This window comes from Electrona antarctica, assembly GCF_951216825.1.
Source record: "Electrona antarctica genome assembly, chromosome: 12".
Classification (NCBI taxonomy): Eukaryota; Metazoa; Chordata; class Actinopteri; order Myctophiformes; family Myctophidae; genus Electrona; species Electrona antarctica.
In genome coordinates this window covers 42,249,297-42,260,652 of record NC_136793.1, presented here as the reverse complement: position 1 = coordinate 42,260,652, position 11,356 = coordinate 42,249,297, and positions in this window count along the sequence as shown.

Below are 11,356 nucleotides of genomic sequence, written 5' to 3'. Positions count from 1 at the left end.
TTCATGCATGAGTGTCCAAGTCGCTCCTTTACACCTGACAGTATGGTGTAGTGCCATATGACATGTGAGATTACCATAATCACAGTAATCCTTAAATTATATTCCATCATATTCAGGCTTTTGGAGAGAAATGAGACAGACTCCAGTCACTTAGACTAGAGCAGGGTGTATGGAGAAGAGAGTAGCCAGCAATGGATCACCACCATATTCAGGTAATTGTGGAAATTGTGAGGACAGTCAGGACACAGACCTGAATACTTTTATTAGTCACAAATGTAAACAGGAACACAAGGTATAGTCAGACATTAAGGCTAAAAGCATAACACAAAAAGGTCCTGGCTGGGGACTCTGTCTGGGGACTCTGTCAATAAAGTATTCAAACAATCAATCAATTAAAACTTGTTTCCATTGTGGTCCTAAGAAGAACCTGGGTTGTCGGTATGGTCCCACCCCCACACAGGATTTTACATTTTACTAAAAATGAGATGCAAAAAAATGTCCACTACAGAAGACAAAATTAAACCTCCAGGCAGGCTCTCAGTGGGACAACATAATCACAACCAAACAAATACTTTCACAGCTGATTTAACCTGCCACACATGTCAGGAGTCACAGGTGAGTTTTTTTCTTTTTCTTAATAATTTTTATCCCACGATTTTGTAACCCATTTTTTCACCCCTGTGTCAATTATCTAATGTGATCCTGGGCTCTACACACCCTCCGCCAACCTGGGGAGAGCAACGGACTTGAACTCATGCTTCCTTCATGCATGAGTGTCCAAGTTGCTCCTTTACACCTGACAGGGGGAGTTTCCCTGGTTGGACGTAGCGTGTGGAAGGAACACGTTATTCCAACCAGTTCCTTTCCCCTCCATCAGGCGCCCCGGCTGGCCAGGGGGAGGCAGTTTAGAGACCAGGATTACTGCATGTTTTTTGTGAGGGTGCCTACCCTAGGGGACATGGGGAGAACATGCACAGGTGAGTTTTAACCAGCCACGGGTTAGTTGTAACGGGCAACGCATGTCGGTTAGTATGTCTAACCAACGTATGCACCCCAGATAACCTTGCTACTTATATTTGGACATATACGTGTAGATAAGCTCATCAAGTAAGATCAGTCTATATTCCATCTAACCTGAGCCAGTAATACTGTACAAATATTTCATTAAAGGACCACTTCACCACTTTTCAACTTAACTTCATATAATTGGTCCTCCTCCTCACTAATGTTCAGAATCCACTCAGTCTGTATCTCAAAGGAGGGCTGTGGGCAGTTCAGAAACCCGTCCACTAGTGACATCATCGTTAGGCAGAATTTTTTTTAAACAGATTTCCTTTTTACATATTTAGATTTTCATTATCGTGAGAACGATGGCTTCCATTCACATTGCAACTTTTCAGGAATAGAAAGCCTGCAGTTTCTATTAGCTTGTGGACGGGTTTCTGAACTGCCCACAGCCCTCCCATGAGACACAGACTGAGTAGAAAAACATTGTGGCATTTTATCATAAACATTAGTGAGGACCAATTATATGAAGGTAGGTTGAAAAGTGGTGAAGTGGTCCTTTAAGTGCACTCCATAAACTGGCATGATCATTAAGATAGGAGCCTGAGATGAAGAAGCTCATAGTCTGCATATCATAAGAATCAGGCTGAAACTAAGGCATTATCATCTTTTTCATCAATATCACAAAAAAAAATGCTTCTCTTTAATATGAGGGAAACATTTGAAATTTTGCACAGCCAGCTCGCAAGTTATTGCCCAACACACTTCAAAGGGAAATAGAAGCAAAACCCCAGATAGAAACGTGTGAAGTGTACAGCCCTATAGAAACATGCCATGTCTTTCATGAGGATGGAGCAGTGCCACAAACTGAGCATTGTTCCCAAGCTGTGAAATAAGACGCAGGCTTCATGAGAGCTATTGTTCTATTTCCGTTGGTTTGAGTCTCGTCCGTTGTGCACTGCAGCATTCTGACTTCTGACAAAACAGCATCTGCACCAGGGAGGACACTTCCTCCCATGGGACAGGCAGGAACAAACACTAGTATAATCACTTCAAAAAAACAGGATGCCATTAATTGTCTGCCCTTCCATTTGAAGTATGTCCGTGGGTATTGAACGAAAGCTCGATTAATCGTTTCACTTATTTGATGCCAGTGAGGAGGGATGAATTGTTTGGCTTGGAATAAATTGCTGGTTGATGATAGTCCTTAGAAGGCTAAGCTTATTATTGGTTCCATAGAATCTTCTTAACTCATTTATACTGTACTGTATCTACCATGCACAACTATTAATAGCTGGGATATTATAGGCTACATAAGAGCGTAACCATATTCAGCAATGATTGGCAGAGCAATGATGGGCATAAATGCTGATAACCTTTTATTTTCATCTTTTATGACATGCTGGTATAATATTTGTAATATATACAGATTGGTACTTCTTTAGCACAGTCTGGTGTGCTGCCTTAGCATTTCATACACGTATGAGCAGGCTATGTGGCAAATAAAGTCTTTGAATCTTGAAAAAATGATCCCATAAAATCCACACAAGCATTCAACAAGAAAATGTACGATCTCACACTAACTGTAAAACAATACATTTGCAAACACGTCTCATGTACCGTAGTAGACATGACATGCAGCGATCTCTGTCTGGAGGCATGAAGCATGCCCTGCTAGCCAAGCTCATATGTCAACCCTGAACCAATGTCAACACAGGGAAAACAAACACCTCCAGACAGCAGAGCAAACAAGTTAGAGCGAAGAGAGACTTTACTCCCCAAGGACTTCCTCCCGGTGTGTTGTCGAGCCTGACTGTGTTGACGTTGTCACAGTGGCGTTCCGGCCCTGGCCAGATGACAGGGTCCGTAATGATGGGCTGGATGAAAGGGTCTCACCAAAAGGTGCTAATGGAAATGGCCCTATGCTGAAACATCAGCCATGGGCCTGCCAAAAAAAACACAGTGGGGGGAGGAAGAGGAGGAGGAGGAAGAAGGAGGGATAGGGAAGGAGTGGTGGAATGAAACACAGTTGGGCAATGTAGGAAAGAAAGAGAGGAGGAAAGAGAGACTGAAAGGCCTTTACTGGGGGGGGGGTTGTTTGCCCAGACACAGTGGTGAAAACACGCCCCTGTCTTTTGCGATAATGACTGGAGCGCAGGGGACCTGGGTGTCACTCGTCACAGCAGGGCAGAGGACAGGGGACCTGGGTGTCACTCGTCACAGCAGGGCAGAGGACAAGTGGAAAGACGAGTCAACACTGTGAAATGCTGAGTGCTCATTTAACCACTTTCAACCTGGCATCTCAATTCGCAGGCAAGCGTTTTCCTCAACATTTAAAAAATGCTCAAAATAGCAGATCCCCAAGCTCCATGATTTGAACATGCACGCCACGGCCCACGGTACATCATTATCAGGCCTAAATTTACCCTTCAACTTCTTAGCTCTATATTGTGATAGTACTCATTGATATAGTGTTTGCTCAGTAACACAAGTCTCCCTGTCTCTCCTGCTCTTTAGTAAACAGAAGATCGGGATATAGCCTACAGATTAAACAGTGATGGCACAAAGAAAATTGAAACGGTAACATTACACATTTTAACTTGACATGATTATTATCAGAATAGAGTGCTGGGGGGTCCAATTTAACATTGAGGTGCCACTCTTCTGGTTACCAAATAGTCTGGTTACCAAGTAAAGCAATAATGTGCATACGCAGCAGCAGCAGCAGCAGCCAGATTTGTGAGATCTTGTGACAGGAAGAGGCCATCCAACGGAATAGATCCACCAAAAAGACTAACACTTTTTTCATGCAAGCTCGCCTCTATTCAGAATTCAGAAGATGGACAAAGAATAGATGTGCGTATTACCTTGCATTGTATGTTATATATTGTATGTTGCTCTCTGGATAAGAGCAAGAGCTAATGGCTTAATTGTAAATAAAGGAATGAGCAAGGAAATAAATCAAAGTATAGATTTAAAAAAGAAATCATATATATATAGTATAACTTGTAGGTGGTGGGGGGTGGTATGTACAGATTATATATGATTATTTTAGACAGGTGCAGCAATAGGTTGAGGTTACAAATAGCAGTAGGCAATCATAATCCTATGTGAATCATATGTGAATTCATCATACTATCATATAAATAGTATGATCTCAGTACATAGACCTACTAGTGCAGTGGTTCCCAAACCTTTTCATGTCAAGGACCCCCAAATTGACACTAATTAGCCCGCGGATCCCCATTTGAAAAGATATTCCAGGGACCCCCATGAGAGAAGATCTTTACAGCTCTAGCAGTGTTTCTCAACCCGTTTAATTTCAAGGACCCCCAGTTTGACATATTAGTCTACAGTCCCCCATTTAATGGCATTTTTTATCTCTGGGACTCCAATTTATATTGTAAAATCAATGTTAATTTAACTCTGAGAGCGTAGAAATGTAACGGTTCCATTTGTACACTCTCAGAGTTACAGACCCATAAGGGCCCATTTGGTTCCAAACTATCATTTAGCTGGGGACCCCCTGTAACTCCTTCAAGGACCCCTGGGGGTCCCCGGACCCCACTTTGGGAACCACTGTACTAGTGTACATAAACAGGGTGATGTCTATGGGTTGGAAAACTCCTTGGCAACACCAGTGGTCCTGTCATTTTAAGAACTGGCAGAAGCTCTGTTGTATGACTGACAGCCAACTCTGTAAACATGTGTTTCAGTGGGCTGCCCATGCAGTTGACAAATGCAAAAGATTATGCTTGTTTTGCATTCCATCTTGCTGGTATAAATAGCGTTTATTCAAGTAATGATTTAAAGTGTTTTGACATGGCAGTGTGTCAAAGGCAAATGAAGACTCATGGCTACAGGCAATAAGCTATATGCACAGGCACCTACTGCCTATTTAAAAGTGTATTTGACAGAGCCCTGTGTACTAGTATAATGTAAGGCAGCTTAGAAGCGCCTTTGCCAAATTCAGATGTGGAGTTGCTTCTTTAGCCATAGAATACACCAGTAGATACAGGAACATCCCAGCTGATAGACGTCACGTCACTGTACTCTAACCAGTAAGACGCCTGAGGTGCACGCATCCGCCTCATTGACGGCAGACTGCTGGGCGAGCGCTGGCACTTTGGCATGGGGGGGTCAGTCCAACATCGAATGAATTCTGTACTGGCCATATAAGGAGCATGTCTTGAGTGTACAGGGTTTGATGAGGTCAGATCAACATATGGAATGTCAGAACAGGGCAGCTCCATACAGTATATGGAGATCTAAGGGTGGTAGCGGGGACATTCTCTTGAGTGTACAGGGTTTGATGAGGTAGGGCCGGGCCTTCATTTTTGTTGAGAACTGTAGTTTTGGCCGGCTGCCAGGTGCGGCTGCACTAATAACTTTGGGGCAGGCCCGTCTAGAGTTTGAATGGACAGGTGGGCCTGTTGAGAACTCTAGTTTTCGCCAGCTGCCGGGCGCGGCTGCACCAATAACTTTGGGGCAGGCCCGTCTAGAGTTGTGGACATCGAAGAGGAAGGATGAATGAGAAGGATGTCAGAACAGGTTCTGACATCCTTCTCAGAGTTGCTGGCCAATATTGATGACATCAGGGATCTCCATATATGGGCTTAACTGCGACAGCAGGTCGCATTTACTATGACATCAGGGTCTCCACATCTCCATCCCTGATGATGTCACGATAAACTGTGTGTAATTTTAGCTTTAGCATTAATAAATGTGCCCAAACTTCTGGCATATAATTGTATTTTTGTTGTTATATATACTGTATTTTAATGGAATATAAGTGTCTCACAACTCCTTGTGAGGCCACACTTTTTTTTTTTACTTTATATGCTTTGTATTTTATAGTGATGCATATAATGCCATAACCATTTCTTTTCCCATAAATCAGGTAGCTTTAAGGTACGGCCATGACAGCAATGGTAGGAAAAAATATTATAATAATCATATTCGGGTATTCGGTTTTCAGCCAACTGTTTCCTATATTCGGTATTCGGTTTCGGCCAATCATTTCCCTTAGATAGATACCTATACCTATCTATTTATCTATCTACAAATAGAACAGATCTACTTAAAATACAAAACTGCTGCTATATTTCTTTCTCCAACTCTTACATTTTAACCTTGTTTATATTTTCCAATAACAAAAGCAAAACAGCTTTTATTTTTGAGTGGTGTAAACCACTCCTACAACTGGCTTTGTTAGTGCAGAAAAAATGAGCATGGTTGCTATGTTCACCCTGTTCACCCGGGTGTGATTTCATTACGTCAGACAGACATTGTTAGTCTGTGCAGAAAAAATGAGCATGGTTGCTATGTTCACCCTGTTCACCCGGGTGTGATTTCATTACGTCAGACATGATTTCATTACGTCAGACAGGCTATATAAGACCTTACAACACTCAGTTCACACGGGTGGGATTTTTTAAATATAGTATAGTATTCAGTTATTTTATTTGTATTGGTTGACTCTAAGATTGTAAAAACTGAGGGTTAAATGAACACTAAGGAGTTGGCTGCGAGTGTTGTCGCTCACGTCGGCTGACCTGTTTGCACTACAGCGGAAACACAACTGAGTTTAGACATCCCACGGTCTCCTCAACCCACCCTTATTTCCCTCCTCCATCAACAGCACTTGACACGACACTGTTCAAAGGGGAAAACAGAAGTTTTGCTCATGCCCTCGTTTTGGCGTTACAGGGAATGAAGGCATAGATCTACCCAACATCTGTTGCAGAGATGAAACAGAATAATAATTGGGACGCAATCATGAGTGTGTCTACAGTCCTTGTGAAGTTCACACTGGCAGGAATCTTATTGTGATCAACCCTGCAAACTTATTGTGAGGAACTTTCTACTAGAAAGGGGCTTATACGTACATGAAATACAGAGTAAATACTAATACTGTACAGGCATGTAGTTTATGATTTATTTACGTTCATTTTTACGGTCATTTTTAACCAGTGGTCTATCCCTGCCCCCCACCTCATCCCCTCTACACTAACCAGTGGTCTATCCCTGCCCCCCCACCTTATCCCCTCTACACTAACCAGTGGTCTATCCCTGCCCCCCACCTCATCCCCTCTACACTAACCAGTGGTCTATCCCTGCCCCCCCACCTCATCCCCTCTACACTAACCAGTGGTCTATCCCTGCCCCCCCACCTTATCCCCTCTACACTAACCAGTGGTCTATCCCTGCCCCCCACCTTATCCCCTCTACACTAACCAGTGGTCTATCCCTGCCCCCCACCTTATCCCCTCTACACTAACCAGTGGTCTATCCCTGCCCCCCACCTTATCCCCTCTACACTAACCAGTGGTCTATCCCTGCCCCCCACCTTATCCCCTCTACACTAACCAGTGGTCTATCCCTGCCCCCCACCTTATCCCCTCTACACTAACCAGTGGTCTATCCCTGCCCCCCACCTTATCCCCTCTACACTAACCAGTGGTCTATCCCTGCCCCCCACCTTATCCCCTCTACACTAAATCTCTTCTAGCCAATCTACTGCACAAGCATGTAGATCGGCGATTTATGTCGAAGGTTCTCCTATTTTTGCTTAAGGCTTGCCTATTGTGACATGTGGGGACACAGAATTTCTTGTGAGCTTCGAGATCGGATATTTCCGCCGAATGTTCGCATATTTTCGCAGAATGTACGCCTATTATTACGTGCCCAGAATGGGGACAATATGGTTCATTTGATATAGTTAAGTGGGGACACAGCATTTCTTGAAGTTATAATCAGTGAAAAGGACCTCAACCAATTCTAGCATCCCTAGTCTGGGGAGAATATTAATTTGCCAGAAATATCAGATTCTATAATCTACTACAAAGAATCACATTTTGGAAAAGAGATTTGATGTAGACTGTAGAGGGGAAAAAGAGTGGGCCGCACGAGTACACAGCCAACTCATGTTCCGGTTACTAAGCAGAGAGGTTTAAGTGCTGAAAAACCTTTCAGCAAAGTGCATGAATATAAAAACACAAACATGAGCACATGGCCACAAAGGTGTGGCCATGTGCATGGAGCATGGTGATCTTTGAACATTCAGCACACACCTGCTTCCTCTGTCTTAGCCACTGACTTGACATAAGAGCCACCACCCTTTAAAATTTCTTTCAAATCCCTTGACAAAAGAGTTTTAGTGAGTGCGCGTAGTCTATACCAACATCCTCCAACTGTCGTGAGAAGAGGCAGCTATACTCATGTGTGTGCACTGCAGCGAACATAAGGAATATAGAAATGAGAAGAAAAAAAGAAAGGTGCGTGCGTACGTGCGTGCGTGCGTGCGTGCGTGCGTGCCTGCGTGCGTGCCTGCGTGCGTGCCTGCGTGCCTGAGTGAGAGAGAGACAGTCAGAGAGAGCTGAGAGAGATGCATACATATTGTTTCAGATGTTGTTTAATGAGTGGGAATCCAGCCATCCCCAAATGATCCCATCCCCATACTTGGGATGAAACGCCACCATATGAAACAGGATGCCAGAAACATGCATTTCAAACAGCTCAGAATAGGACTGAGTGTCACACTGTACAACTTATTTTGTCAATGTTATATGTCTCATTCACAGGTCCCCTCACCCGCCTAGTTAGGAGGTTTGAATTACACCTGCTATTGAAGTACGAGGGGGAAACAGGAAACACCAAGTCATGACTCTTGTTTAGAGAGTATGGGGGGGGGAAAGAAAATGACACCACAGGGTAAATTCCAGAGCAGGATTAACAACTGCTGTCGCTTTGTCAAGTCTAATGATTTGTGTGAAGAATGTATTTATTTTCATTACTGCCGTCATTCATCATATTTCTGAGCCTATAGTATCTGTGTTCTTATCTCAATACGCAGGTAGCTGACCTGATGATATTATATAGTTCACCTGATGATATTCTCTTTTGTCTCTCAGCTCAACTCTGTTTCCGGAAAAAATGCTTAAATGCCTCTTCATCTTGAGGTTTTACTGTTGCAGGGTCATTTTACCCCAAAAGAAATGGACCACAAAGCTTGATCCTGCAGCGACTTCCATGTTTTGAAGGGGCGGGGTGACAGGTTATTTAACACTGTTTTGATATTTGAGTCAGAGGAATGCCTAACGATACAGTAATCCCTCTGTCTGACGAGGAAGCTTCGTAGATGAGGTAAGCCTGCTCACAGCTATGAAACAATATCTGAAACAGATTTTCCTCATGTTCCTTTATGGCCAGGTGTTACACCTGACAACAGAGGCGGAGAGGGCAAGAAATTGCATGCGTACACATGTGCAGGTGTATGTGTGCCTGTGCGTGTGTGTATGCGTGTGAGCCCACGTGCATGCATGCGCACGTGTGTGTGTGGTGTGTGTGTGGTGTGTGCGTGCGTGGTGTGTAGTGTGCGTGCGTGCGTGCGTGCGTGCGTGCGTGCGTGCGTGCGTGCGTGCGTACGTGCGTGCGTACGTGCGCACGTGCGGTCGCGCGTGTGTGTGAGTAAGAAAGAGAGAACGAAAAGGCATACGCGTTTCAGTTGTACAAGCATTTGGCAGTGACAGAATAGCATTTTAGATTTCTTATCAGTTTTCATTACTTTGAGACACACCGTTTTAAATGAAGACTGATGTGGGAGAATGACACCAGACGGGCAAACAGGGAGTCTCAGGACTGCCGTTTTCTCTGCTGATGATGATTACCGTCCAGACACTGATTGTTCCAGCTTGTCTTCATACCATCTATGGGTTTCACTGCAAGGCTTGTCAATCCCTCCCGAGACTTCAAACGAAGCCCTGAATCCTTCACCTGCGCCTTCAGTCATCCCTTCACACCTCGCAGACAACCTGTAGTGCAGACAACGCAGTGGTAAATTACCCATAATTATCCAGATTTGAGCTCAACATAACAAAGGCATTTTTGTTTGCTGTTGTTATTACTGGAACATCACGTTAAAGCTAACTCTCTCTAATTAAAGTTGACATCTTTCTGTGCTGTGCGGCACTGTGAAGCTTCATTCAAACCTGATTCTTTGTACCACGGCGCAGTATAAGCAAATAACTGCTGCCAAAGAAAATGTCTGAGAAAGTAACTCACTGTTCTTGCAAATGTAAATAAACTTCAGAGTCCTGACACTCCACATGTGCTTCCTCAACAGAGAGAGACATGCATCAGGTAAGTATAAGATATTGGCCGTGTGTCTACTGTGTTTCTAGATTCAACCAATAGCCACATAGGAATGTTTTCGTCTTAGTACCGTAGATGTAGCCAATCGTTCTGTGTCTTACTGTAAAACTAAAACAAAGTCTGCCTGCCACGTTACACATTAATGACTGAGGCCTGCCACAACAAGCTCAGTCACTCACTGCGTTTGAAATCACTGATCATTATGCCGTTTTCTTTTTCCGTCTATAGTCATTTTTTGTCATTTCCTCTCTCCCTGCAGAAGCCTAGGAGCCTTCAATGCCAGCACTGAGCACAGCACAGCCAGCTCAGTCCCACAGAGTGCAAGCAAAGGCGGAAATCAATAGAGAAAATATCGCTGCAGGCTCACACATTTTTATCTGGCTTTGAACGAGTCAGCTTTAATTTTGCTTTGATCTCAATTTGCTGCTTTTGGGATTGCTTGGCTGCACACAGAAACCATGAGGAATAAGCCTCCACCAGGGCTTTCCTACAAAAGACCCTTTCAGCCGAAGCCTTTATTTTGCCTATAAGTTAGTGTCCATTACTGGTGCACAAGGAACAGAGGCACATCACGAACCAAAACAACTGATACAGCAGTACAAGGACACACACGCATCAGAGAGATCCTCAGACAGGCGGCCAACTTTATCTGTTCAAGTCAGGGAGGATTTATGGCCACGCAGAGCAAATGTTGGACATTGTTGATGGGGGTGGGGGAGGTGGGGGGGGCAGAATAAAGAGATCCTTGGTGTTGCTGACAGAAACAGTTTGGTGCAGTTGTGGAGTAACAGGTTGACACGCTGCACAGCTGGCGCCGTTCTCAGGGCTCTACCAGCCCCCCCGCACCCCACCCCACCCCGATAGCCACACCTCATTAGAGCTGAGACACCAAAGGGCTGGGTGATATCATGGAATCACCTAAAAATGCCATCACCCACTTTTCCAAAAGTGCTGGGGGTGGCAAGGGGAGTTGTTTGGGAATTTGTTTCTCTTTTTTATTGCAGAGACAAAAGGGGTGGAATGAAGGTCCGGGCAGAGAAAAGACCCGCGCCTTGCTGTGGAGAAAGGGAAGGGTCTAATCTAATTTGGTTGGAGGAGGATGTGTGTGTGCGCGTGCGTGCGTGCGTGCGTGCGTGCGTGTGTGTGTGTGTGTGTAAAAGGGCACATGTGCATGCATGTGCGTGTGCGCGCGCGCGCG